General features: G+C 32.2%; 1 protein-coding gene across 3 annotated transcripts in view; it reads left to right on the top strand.

Annotated features, from left to right (window-relative positions):
- Positions 1-174: 174 nt before the first annotated feature.
- Evi5 (ecotropic viral integration site 5) overlaps positions 175-12,375 on the top strand; it is a 35,100-nt gene continuing 22,899 nt past the window's right edge. Inside the window, exons 1-3 of one of the 3 annotated variants that reach the window (XM_013324058.1) lie at positions 175-304; positions 6,636-6,689; positions 9,149-9,215. The gene's annotated coding sequence lies outside the window, so the exon portion shown is untranslated. The remainder of the gene's footprint in view (positions 305-6,635; positions 6,690-9,148; positions 9,216-12,375) is intronic. The other 2 variants (XM_013324055.1, XM_013324060.1) reach the window with 2 other exon arrangements.

Here is a 12,375-nt window from a genome sequence, read left to right as displayed (position 1 = left end):
GGGAAATCGAACTAATAAGCGGCTTAGAATTAACTGTCAGGAACTTCAGTTACGCACAGTTTAATTCCAAACGAATAAACGAAGCAAAAGCTGTCATTTTAAGGCAATGACCCTTCCATTTATGGCCTAAGTTAACCCAAGTTAAACCACATAAACCATTTAAAATTCTAGTTGTCTAGTTGTCAAAACTCAAAAGTTGTCAGTAAGTCGCCATTGGTCGGATAATATTATATACTGTTGGGTGTGCCATTTTGGTGTATTTTCGCGGTGCCTAAGTCAAGTGAAGTTTTTAATTCATTCAAATGTGAGTAAACCTTTAATTATGTATACAAATAAGTTTTCAATTTCTTAATACGTATAAACAACGTTTCATTGTATAGGTAATACAATAAATGTGTCCACGGATACGATTTTGAGCGGATACAGTAAAAAAGTTTACAGAAAATTTGTTTCTGATTTTAGAATATAACTATATTCTTTGATAATAACTAGTGTCCTTGGGCACATCAGAAGATAGTAGATTAAAGAATATTGGTAATTTCACATATTTGTATCAATTAATTTAATGTTAGTAACTTCGTTAAAACTTTTTTTAGTTACATAAAATATATATTTTAAAGGAATTAATTTTATGAAGATTTATTGATTCCGATTAAACTATTGTTGAATTACAAATTGTAAAGAAGAGTTTCAAAAACAATCTGTCTAACCATGTTTTGATGCAACAATATGTTTGTTCTGGTCGAATGGCCATAAGTGAAACTTGTCATTTAGTCTTGTGTCCTTTTTTATGCTTATGTATGTTTTTAGTAGAACTGTCCAGGACAATAGAGTAATTTAATCTCGCTAAAATATTTTTAGGATTACTTTTGCAATTCTTATTCTTCTGACTGTACCAAATGGAAGTTTGAGGTCTCTGTTTACCCCTTTGGGTTATGCGTTCACACTCACTAATATATTTATATATGACATATATTGCTGTCTCTGCAAAAAGCATAATATGTGTATACAAGTGTCATTGCAGTAGAATCCCACAGTCAAGGTTATATCTGACTGGCAATAGAACAATACTTAAACTTTATACAATACTGCACTCACTATACAAGATTATATTATATACTATATATCAATATAAGCATTTACAAACATGTCTAGTTACTATACTTGTTAGGATTTTGTGTGTCCCATACATATGCCTTAATAATGCGCAAGTTTTGATGAAATTGTAGTAGGATGTTCTGGACATGTTGGAGTAAGTATGTGCTTTAAAGAATAAAATAAAACCATCCTATCTTTGTTTTTCTTGAACTATAATGTTACTTCAATTTTTTTGACTTCTAACAATATTTTTATTCATTTCAACACATGTGTTATACAGCTAGTTATGTGTAAAAGATTAAAATAAAATATGAATATTGGTAATGACCCTATATACATATATTTTCATGTACTATAATTTAGGTATCCTTCTCTCGATGATGGGAGAACTGTAATTAAATGAACATAACTTGATTTTCTCGGGATAATTCTAATTGCTTTTAAAATATTGAATAAATTAAATATCCAATTCATATGTATGGAACACGTCACTACAATTTGAGTGTTTTGTGGTATATTTTAAAGTAAATTTTCAAGATGGTTATCCTGAACCTGTTACTAACTAGATTAGACATAATAATTTTGTGTGCGCCAATCATATATTGCCCCCTTTAATATTCTTTAGGCACCAGAAATACTAGATTTCAAGTTCCCACAGCAGATCTTCTGGACAGGAGTATGACTGAGCACTACATACTATCAGAGCTATTTGAATTAATCACATAGTTAATTAAAAATAGATTGTCTTTATGTAATATGTAAAATATAACTTAAATATTTTTTGCACAGGAAGTTAGGATTTTTTGTTACATACAACAAAAGTATAATTTTTATTTGTTTGTCTATTCTTCTATCTGTCCACAAGTCTATGTTTCTGTATGTAATCTTAGAAACGGCAGGACCGTATTTGACAAGACTTTTAATCACATATAGCTTACATATGAGTAAAGAGTGTCTACCTTCCTTTACATCAACCCATCTGCGGCAACCTATCTGGCGTTGCGGATGTCCATAGGCGTCGGATCAAATAATATTAGGCGATTCGTTGCTCGTTTGCCCCCTTTCTCCAATAAAAAAAAAATGTGGGTTTATTAGTGTACACGAGCTACTCTTTGTTCATAATATTTTGACAAATATTAAAACGTTTTTACTCAATTCATATACATGTAATTATCTTTTAACTATGGTGGGTTATGGTCTGAATAGCAAAAAAGACGTAAAGAGAGTGCTTAGATCTTTGAGGAGTTATTTTTTCGTATTAATTTTATAGGCTGGACTTTACATTATATCTTTTGTCATTAATATACGCTATATAATGTTTTATTACAGTTTATCAGAAATAATTATAGTAAATACGCACCAGAAAAAGTGTTACCGAAGTCGAAAATTAATTATCCAGTATTGAGATGGAGCTATCACTATTCGAACAGGTGCAATAGAGAAAGCATTTGGGTCAATGTACGCAGCGGTGTTAGAGCGGACGGCTCACGGATTCGATTGCCATTGGCTGGTGTGTTCGTTGTACGGTCAAAGAATTAAATTCGCTTCCCATGAAGGCTTGAATATACTACAGCCAATTGTAACAACAAGACCTATAATTTAGCACCTATGCTTGCTATTCTGTAATAATTTTTCGATTTAATTGCATTGCGTTTCAAATGTTTTCCAGAAATGGGTAGGAAATATATGTCCTCAAAATCGATCTGTAGTCTTAACAGATTTGAAATTCAATTGTCATTGGATTCGTATGATTCGGACGTTTCTCGTTGGTACGATCGGTCTACCAATCAATCGACGCAACTTTTTACACTAACTAGTAATAGTACGTATATAAAATATTTTGAACAGGATAGTTTGTAGTAAATGAAGCATAATTGGGAAAATAACTTTATCCCTTGAATTCTACAGCGGAAATGTTTTTTTATTGTGGCAAAGAGTTTTAGTCAATGAATTTCACAGTTGATAGATTTGTATGTTCAGTAAGTGTCGCTCGCGACTTCGTCTGCGCTAAATTAAAAAAGTTAATAAGTAGTCTTCGTTTTCTTCCAGACTATGTTATGCATCTATGCCAAATTTCAGCGAGATCTGTCCAGCCGTTCCGGTGTTACCTTCAAACAAACATCCATCCATCTAAACATTCGCATTTATAATATTAGTAATATTTCTATTAGAACTAGACGAGTGTTTTATTTTGCGTTCTTTTCCTTTGATGCAAAAGCGTACGTTACTTTTTTATCAAACATGTATCCAATTATTGTACTTATCAGAGTTGAACTGTCGAATTGCGTAAGGTCAAATAAAAACTTACTCCAGTTTAGCAATGTGCCAGTGAACCTATCACGTAATACTTACGAAGTCCGAATAATTATAAGCATGATAGATGGAGTAGAGCACTCACAGGGATGGGGAGGGGGGTGTTAGGTCTACTAATAAGTATCAGACTGATAAAGGTATTTTAACTAAGAGTGGCATAGGTTTTCTGTGTTTTAATGACATCGCAATCGGTATAAGGTAATTCTAATATTGTTGGCGAGATTGCAAACTAGTGTAATGTTTATAGTGTCACGGTGACGTATAATGATTATTTTTGATTACAGCAATATTTGTATTGCGATTGCTTGTGTGTGCGTGTGTGTGTGTGTGCGGGGCATTAACGTGCCACATTATTTCATACAGCACAGCACTCAGCTGGCGTTGAGAACATTCCATCATGACAGTTTCACACGAGGGCAAACAGTAAGGTAATGCAGTATTACTATTGTTTGACAGATACTGTCAACAGTGACTATACGTGTGATAAAACTATAGCAATCTTACTGCTCTACCTCACTGCTTTGGCTTCGTGTGAATAGCATCACTGCGCTCGTAACAGCGAGCCGGGGCTTTGATTTGGAGAATGGAAAACTCGTTTGTCGGTTTGTGAGTCACGGTTGCCTGCCCACTTACTGTTGATGTCCTCGCCGTATGATTTTTTTTTGTTCAGAACGTATCGCCTCCGCGCTTAGGTGTGATAGTCAATAAATACACTTGTTTATTTTTTAGTAAGTTTTTAGTCTATTGGGTTACATATTTTGTACTATGAATTTAATATAAGATACCTTGTAGGTACGTGTTTAATAGTTTAAAGTGTTCAATATGAAAGTACCCCGGTAATACATCGGTATTCTGTAATTAAACATTTTATATGCCCCAGAATTTAATTTAATATTTTTAATTTATCATTTCTAATATCATTTAAAATAAATGAAAGTTTCTAAGCTAGACTAGCGTGTTCCAAATTAAGGTAATTTCTCTAAAATTGTATTAACAATTGTTTGTATCGTTTTCGTGACAACTAACAATCCGCACTAATTAAATGTGTCGTAAACTTGACGTTTATTTGAGTCACACATGCTCAGCTAAAGAATTAAATTCGCTTCCCATTTAGAATCGAATATCGGTCAGCAAACTACCACCATAAGAGCTATGGTATACTAGTAACTACTAAGTGTATGTGTTGCTACGACAAGTTTTGAATCTAATTAGAATATGATATTTCAAAGAAATGGGTAGGGAATAAACGTCCTTAACTGTATATACGGAAAATGAACTGTCGTTCACATCCATAATAATTACGCCCAGGCTATAGTAGTCATAATACAATTTGTCCAACCCTGTATCAACACATACCTATCAACGTTCATAGCTATGTTTGACCTATATTGTATTATAGTTTCTTACGTAAATATTCATAATGTCTGATATTTGCAACATGGAGGAAAAGACTAAATATAGCTTATTCCATTCCCTCCCATTTCTCTAAGCAGGAAGCAATATTCATTGTTTTCCTGCAAACTCTGCTAGATTATTTAGCGATTCGTTTCCTTTGTCTGCTTACTATCCTGTTACCTATCGGTCCTGGAGGGTTAGACAAAGTGCATTTGCTACGTAGCGATTCCATAACGAACTTCAAAAATAGAACTGACAATAACTTTAGATAAGTAGCGAAATTGTCGCGCGTAAGTTCCATTCATTTTTGAAGTTCACTATGGAATCGTTTCGAAGTGTGTGACTTTGTCTCACCCCGCTGACCATTTTGTGATATGGGGTATAAGTTTAGGCCAACTGCACTTCTGCCGTAGGCTAAATTGAACATCCATAGTATTTCGAATGAATGTTTGTAATTATAGGTTGGATATTTACCGTGGGTTTCTAATACCAAAATCCCTGTTTAAAACATCTTGTTATATCTGTCTTGTCAAAGATAATGACATGGATGACTATTTTATACAAAGATTTTGGTTTCAGAAACCAAGGGTTAGTTACGTCAGTGTAATTTGATTACTATAGATAGTATAAATTTTTATTCAACAAAATTATTTAATGTTTTTTTTATTTACGGTTTCAAGTCAACTGTAGGAAATTATGTTGTTGCTGAAAAAGCCCTGATTGCGGTAGGCTGTGCTCTTAATGAGTCCCTCCTTCAGTATTTGAATGGCATTGCGCTGCAACCAACGAGAAAAGGTTTATTCATTTCGAATACTTGTCTATAATTTCTTGTCATAAAATAACTTTGAAGTTCATGACAATATAATACCGAGTGAACTTCTTTTTAAATAACTGAAATAATTTTCTTTCTTTATTTTTCTTATTAGCTGTCGCCCGCGACACTATCCGCACGGAATTAGGAAAACCCAATTAGTAGCATATGTGGTCTTCCAGACTAAGTTCTATATATTTGCCACACTTCATCGATCATTCAGCAAACATCTATCATCATCATCATCAGCTCACTATACGTCCCCACCGAGGGGCTCGGAGCCTACCCTAAGTTAAGGGTGATTAGGCCATAGTCAACCACGCTGGCCAAGTGCGGGTTAATTGACTTCACCCATATCTTTGAATTTTTCCTCAGATATGTGCAGGTTGCATCACGATGCTTTCCTTCACCGTAAGAACGTCGGATAAATGTATATATGTAAATCGGAAATAGAAAAACACATTCGTACATGGCGGGATTCGATCTGCAGATTGCTAGTCAAGTGCTTGGCCCCTGAGCCACCGACGCTCTACATCTACCATCTATCTGTGATGGTATATAGGATGGATAGATCTAAACATGTATCCATCCATCTAAACATTCGCATTTACAATTTTAGTATAATAAGAAGTAAAATGTAAAAGCGTATATCTACGAATATTTACAACCAAATATTACCAATAGTAAGTCAAGTATTAGTGAAGGTTTAATATCGTCGAAATGATGAACAACATGACAGACAATAGATGCTCTCATTGTATATTTACAATATTTTTGTTTTCCTTTCAAATTGTCATCATGATCTTAATTATATTAATGGATCGATTTGAGTTGTGTACATTCATTTATGTTACCGTAAAATAACACCGTTAGTGAATAATATTACTAGGGATATTATAAATTGTCTGAAAACTGTGAATTTTTCATTGACCATTCTTTACATTATTAACTGTTTCGAAATACTTTTCAGACTGAACTAAAGTACCGATTTTAAAAATGTTTTTTTTCTTCTTTTCAGATTTAAATCTATAGACGAGTTGATAATATAGAAAATACATGACATTCACTAAAGGTAAGTTTTTTTTAATCTTTCTAATTTGTCCCGTAGGTTTCTACAGCCGAAATTATTGTCATCCTATTTATTCTCTATGTAGAGACTTCTTGTATGAATTAAGTAAAATTAAGTGAATTTCGATAATCCAAATTTCTAATGAGATTTTCATTATATTAATTCGATAAAAATTATCTAGATTTAAGACATTGTTAAATATTGCCTAACTAAACGTAACCTTGCTAAACTAAACGTTTCTAAATCTGTATTTTTATAAAAACTAAATATAAAATTATGTTTAATATTGCAGAGCAGTGTCTGAATATTTTAAGACAAAAAGTCTTTGAGTAACTTTTAAGAAAAAAAGTTTATAATGTAATATGTAGTATGAATGATGTTAGCAATATTGCACAATGGAAATGTCTTTCATAATTATCATTTCCATGTTTATTCAAGACAAAAAAAAATCGATCACGTATTACACTTTAAAACATTTAGGTCAATGAACTATTAGAGGGCTTAGCACGAAATTGTGCGAGAAAGTATTCGTAACGTCTACGACAAAACTTGTACATGTGTAAGCTGACATTAGTTTCGAAGCAATATAACAGCGAAGTCAAGTTATAGCAAGTACAAGTAACAAATGCCTAATGGAAGTCTATGACTCACATCTTGTCGACCCTGTACTTTGTAAAAACAGATTGATCACCTATAGAATTTGAATGAACACGTATAAATAAATATATGTTAGAATAGTGCCGTTCTTTGTTCTAATACACATATATGTAGATTTTATTATTAAAATATAAACATTGTTACATCACATATGTTCAGGATCTTAACAATGAAATAAATTCCAGCTTGATACCTTCGCGCGTTTTTAAGAAAAAGGGTCTTGACAGACAGACGGACGAACAACAAAGTGATCCTATAAGGGTTCCATTTTTTTTCCTATGGAACCCTAAAAATTTATGTAATTAATGAAGTTTAAATATAATCAAACGTGTATCCCAGATTGGTAAGCGTTTCTCTTTTATGCGACCCTGGTACATTTCTTTATCTTATTATTCATTACGTCTGAAAATACATGTATCTGTTAATTTTATAAATTGTTGTTTATTCATGCTTTTTTGGTTGTTCAGTATATAGGGTAGCGTGTCGATGTTTAAAAATGCTTAAAGACTATTTAATTACCTACTAAATAATGGAAAATAAATGGCTACAAACTCAGTATCTATTATTAAATAGATATTGTCAGCAACTGAACTGATATTTATCGTCAGAAATATACCAGTACCAATTATTCTATGTTATTTGTATCGAAACAACTTAACTACCGTATTGTTTACACAAAGGTCGCTTTGTTTATACATATTTAAGTATTTTTTTTATTCATCTACTTAAAATCCATACCAGCTACCTATAAATACCAAAAAATAATAGCTATGTACTACACTAAATTGTATATACTTAAAAATATCAGTTTTAGTAGCAACGAGTACTCGTGAAACGTAATAAAGCTGTGCGGAAGCCGCGCGTTTACTCTGCGACTAAAAAAAGCAGACCACTTTTGAGTGCAGTCTGCTACATAAAATATTCCCAGACACGCTAACCCTCCAGCGACCGTCCGTCCGTCTAGCTCTGAATTTACTGGATCGTAAGGGCCAAGCCTAAATGTACTTGGTATTTTATCTACCAACTTATTTAACAAAATATTTAATAATATATATGTATTCGAGTTATAGTAAGTTTATGTAAATGGAAAATTATTTGCTGAAATTTATTTTTTTTCTCCTTGAAAGTATGCATATATAAAATTAATCACTCTTTAGTGCTGTTATTAAAAGCCTTCTTCTATTTACAATTAATAAATTTATTAATTAGCTATAATATATGGAGAATAGAGAAATCTCTACTATAGAAAGCCGTGCTGAATTTGTGTAAAGTTTGCGATTAATTACTCCGAAACAAGGTGTGTTTGAGGCACTCCCAATCGTTCCCAGCGCCGCTCGTAGACCCTATAGCGTTACATTATTAATTCGCTTCGTTAATTTCATAGCGCGAAAGTAGAAATGACATGGAAACTGGCAGTAGTAACTTTTAATTAAACACGACACGTACGTACGAGACAATTTGAACGTGGCAATGACTTTCTGTTTACAGAGTGAAATGTCCTATTTTAGAGTTGGGTTAAAATTCGCTTTGTTCGTATTTTTTTCTACTTTACACACTAGAGTTTATAAACAATGGAGTAAGTTGTCTTTAAAAGATTTTAAAATTAAAAAATAAATGGAAAATAATTTTTAAATTATAAACCAATTAAATGTAATATCACAAGTTAATAGAAATTATTTCTTTTAGAATGCTTTTGTTTTCGCAAAGACATTAATTAAGTTTAGTACAATAGACAAAGAAAAATACTTTATAAAAGACTTGTGCAAGTTTGCCCAACAGAATGCATTTTTTTTCTTTTTTTCCAGTTGTCAAAGCCAGCGCTGGTCGCAACTTGGCTCTAACTACGAAATAGAGATAGAACATTAATTTAAGGTAAGTTTTTATAGAGCTTTTGTTTATTGGCTGAATGCGCGTTCCAAGATAAACTATATCCCTCGTTCCAATCCAAAGCCTATATATTTACGACTAAAGACAAAATGCACATTTTACCGTTTTAAGTTTCAAAATATTTGCGGTTAAATTTTTTTTGCTACACTTAAAATAACGTGATTCCAGCTTTAGTATTCTCGCCTTTATTATAACCAATACAGTAAAAATAACGTTTTTTTTATATTATATTTATTTAATTTATTTTGTATTATCATAGTTAAGAATAATTAAATACATGTGCCTTTATATAATTTTACTTCAAAAGTATATATTCCTATTTTTAATAAGTTCATAGTCATTGACGTGGTCCTAAACTAGTATAGACCGTTTACAGGTAACGTTGCATCGAACCATTGGTGTGCTATTTCATAATGTGATAATTAAACGAATGCGCATTTAGGCCAAATAATAATCGTTCATATACTTTTCTTTTCGTCAGTTTTTTTGGGGCTTAAAAAATCAGGTGCTTAAATGTTCGCCACCATATCATCAAGAGTCATCTATTTTAATATTTTAAATACATCGATATCCATATTATACTTGAGTTACAAAAAAAATGAAGATATTATTTTGCTAAGGCATAGTAATCATGTTGCGGATGTTTCCACCGTTGTAAATTTTATTTATTATCTTAGCACTATTAGATCTTAGCGGTTTTATTTAGCGTAACATAATCGTTTTATTGAAGTTTTCTTTATGATTACAATTTTCAAAATACCATGTGCTTCAAGTCGAAACACTTTTATAAAATAACTAGCCTGCGACGTCGTCGTCGTCCGCGTAGAAAAAACTTAGTAAGTGGCATATCTGTTTATTAGACACTGTCCCATTTATACTAAATGATAGCCAGATCCATGCAGCCGTTGCAGAGGTACTTTCTAACAAACATCCATCCATCCATACAAACTTTCGCATTTACAATATTCGTAATATATTGACATCTGTTTCAAAAATACAAGTGTTAATGCAATTCCATTCCACGGTTATAAATAACGTCCACTGCAGTAGATTGCTTTTTAAAAAGTATTTACTGCTCTAGTAACTGTTAAGGGTTATCTGCTTCTATTTAAAACACACGTTTACGTTACGTTATTTTTAGGCTAATTGATTTGAATCACTCCAGACAAGAGCCCTTTTGCTCTCCAGTTGGATATATTAAGCTTTATACCTCTCGTCTTGAAACACTTGAAATCAATACGTATTTCAATTAGTGGGCTTAATTATTAATAAGGTATTTTCAACTCTTAGGAATCTCATTAATTTTGACATAACTTTAATAATAACAGTCAAAGTATTTCAAAATTAATTTATTTGCTTTTAATAAATTCGTACTACAATCAAATAAGACGTAAATCTTACATTTTCTCGTTGAATTTTAACGATATATTTTTACCAGTCTCATGTCAGCTATTTTTATAATCTTTTACTTTCTAGTGATAAATATGAAAATAATAAGGTGTAGGCATATTTTCGTTTCTCTTTGTCCTAATTGTTTTGTGAGAACTCAGTAGAAATGTTATTAAGAAAAAAATAACAAAAATTGATAGACTTTTATATTCGGGAAAGAGAGGAGTTCAACAGACTTAATCTTAAGATGGTGGATGGTTCCAGAGATATATGGTCGAAATAATCGATATCTCAGTTCCATGGGTTAGTACTCATTTAACTTTTTTCCTAAATTATAACTTACCTTTATAGCTTTAGTTAGCTTTTTTTATATCATAAGGTGACAAACGAGCGAGCGGCCACCTGAAATAGCGAAGTGTCCGTTGCCCATAGACTTACGCAATTGCATAAGCGTTGCCTACCTTTAATCGACGGAGGACAGGATGCACAGAAAGAAAATATTTTCCCTTTCCATGCATCCTCTCATCCGGAACGTCCACTTCCACTTCCCATCCTTTCCTTATAAAGAAAAGGGTGGGAAAGGAAAGAGGACTAAATTAGGCCTCAGGGACGCACACTCATCAGACGAAACGCGGAATTGCTTCCACTTCAAGCCTGTCTTATGTGTAGCTTAAAAATTATGTTTAATTCTTTCATTTAAACCTTAAATTCAGATATGTATCGTGCTCGCTAATTTGGTAAAAGGTTTAAGGAGTGTTCCTGGCACACCCATACATTTGGAATGCAATTAAATTTGATTAAAAATTCTATTTATTGATACATAAAATAATGTCATTACATCATCAGTATTGAAAATAATTGTCCCTATAATTTTCCTCTAAATGTCTCTATATTAATAATGTCGTTCGATAATTTTATTAGTAAATTCAGAAATTAAAAAGAATCTAATTCATTAATTATTAGTCCGTTTCAGTCAATAATAATTAATCAATAAGTATTATAATTTAATTTTAAATGATGTAATAATATTGTACGTATAACTAAATATAGTATGCAGTTGCAGCGTTATCATGAACAAATTATGAAGAGCTCAGACGCGTAAATAATTTCCATCAAGTTTCATGAAACCTTTGGATGCAATCATTTTAAAAAAATAATCTTTCAAACGAGTTTTCCGAGCTTTTAATGGAAAGGAAACTGTTCGAGGCGACGTCTATGTATAATTATATAGGGTTCATTATTCAGAATCAATTCGTCTCTTGCGGCTTAAGGCACGCTTTGATCATTAATGTCTATGCTCAAAGCGTCTCGCTGCAGAAATTATATTGAAATCAAATTGAAAAGATTCCATTTTGTTATGCGCATTGCTAGCACTTTTATTTATATTGATTTTCTAATGCTTTTTATAGAAGTCGCTATATTTATATTTTACACTTCGATTTCCATCGATGCGAAATCAAACGTCTAAGTAATAAGAATTCTTTGTAAAATATGTATTAATCTACATAATGCTTAAACAATCTTACTAATATTATAAATGCGAATGTTGAAATTGATGGATGGATGTTTATTTGAAGGTATCGCCAGAACGGCTAAACGGATCTCCATAAAATTTGGCGGTCATGTAGAACATAGTCTGGAAGAACACATAAGCTACTAATTACGTTTTTTTAAATCTTCGCGGACAGAGTTGCGGGTGACAGTTAGTTTCTTTAGAGTCTTATACTCTGTATGGATTAAATGGATGTAACAGAGG

The sequence above is a fragment of the Papilio xuthus genome, unplaced genomic scaffold, assembly GCF_000836235.2.
Source record: "Papilio xuthus unplaced genomic scaffold, Pxut_1.1 DF825017.1, whole genome shotgun sequence".
NCBI classification, from domain to species: Eukaryota; Metazoa; Arthropoda; class Insecta; order Lepidoptera; family Papilionidae; genus Papilio; species Papilio xuthus.
The sequence above is the reverse complement of the archived record's forward strand: the minus strand, read 5'-3'. Positions and strand labels throughout refer to the sequence as shown.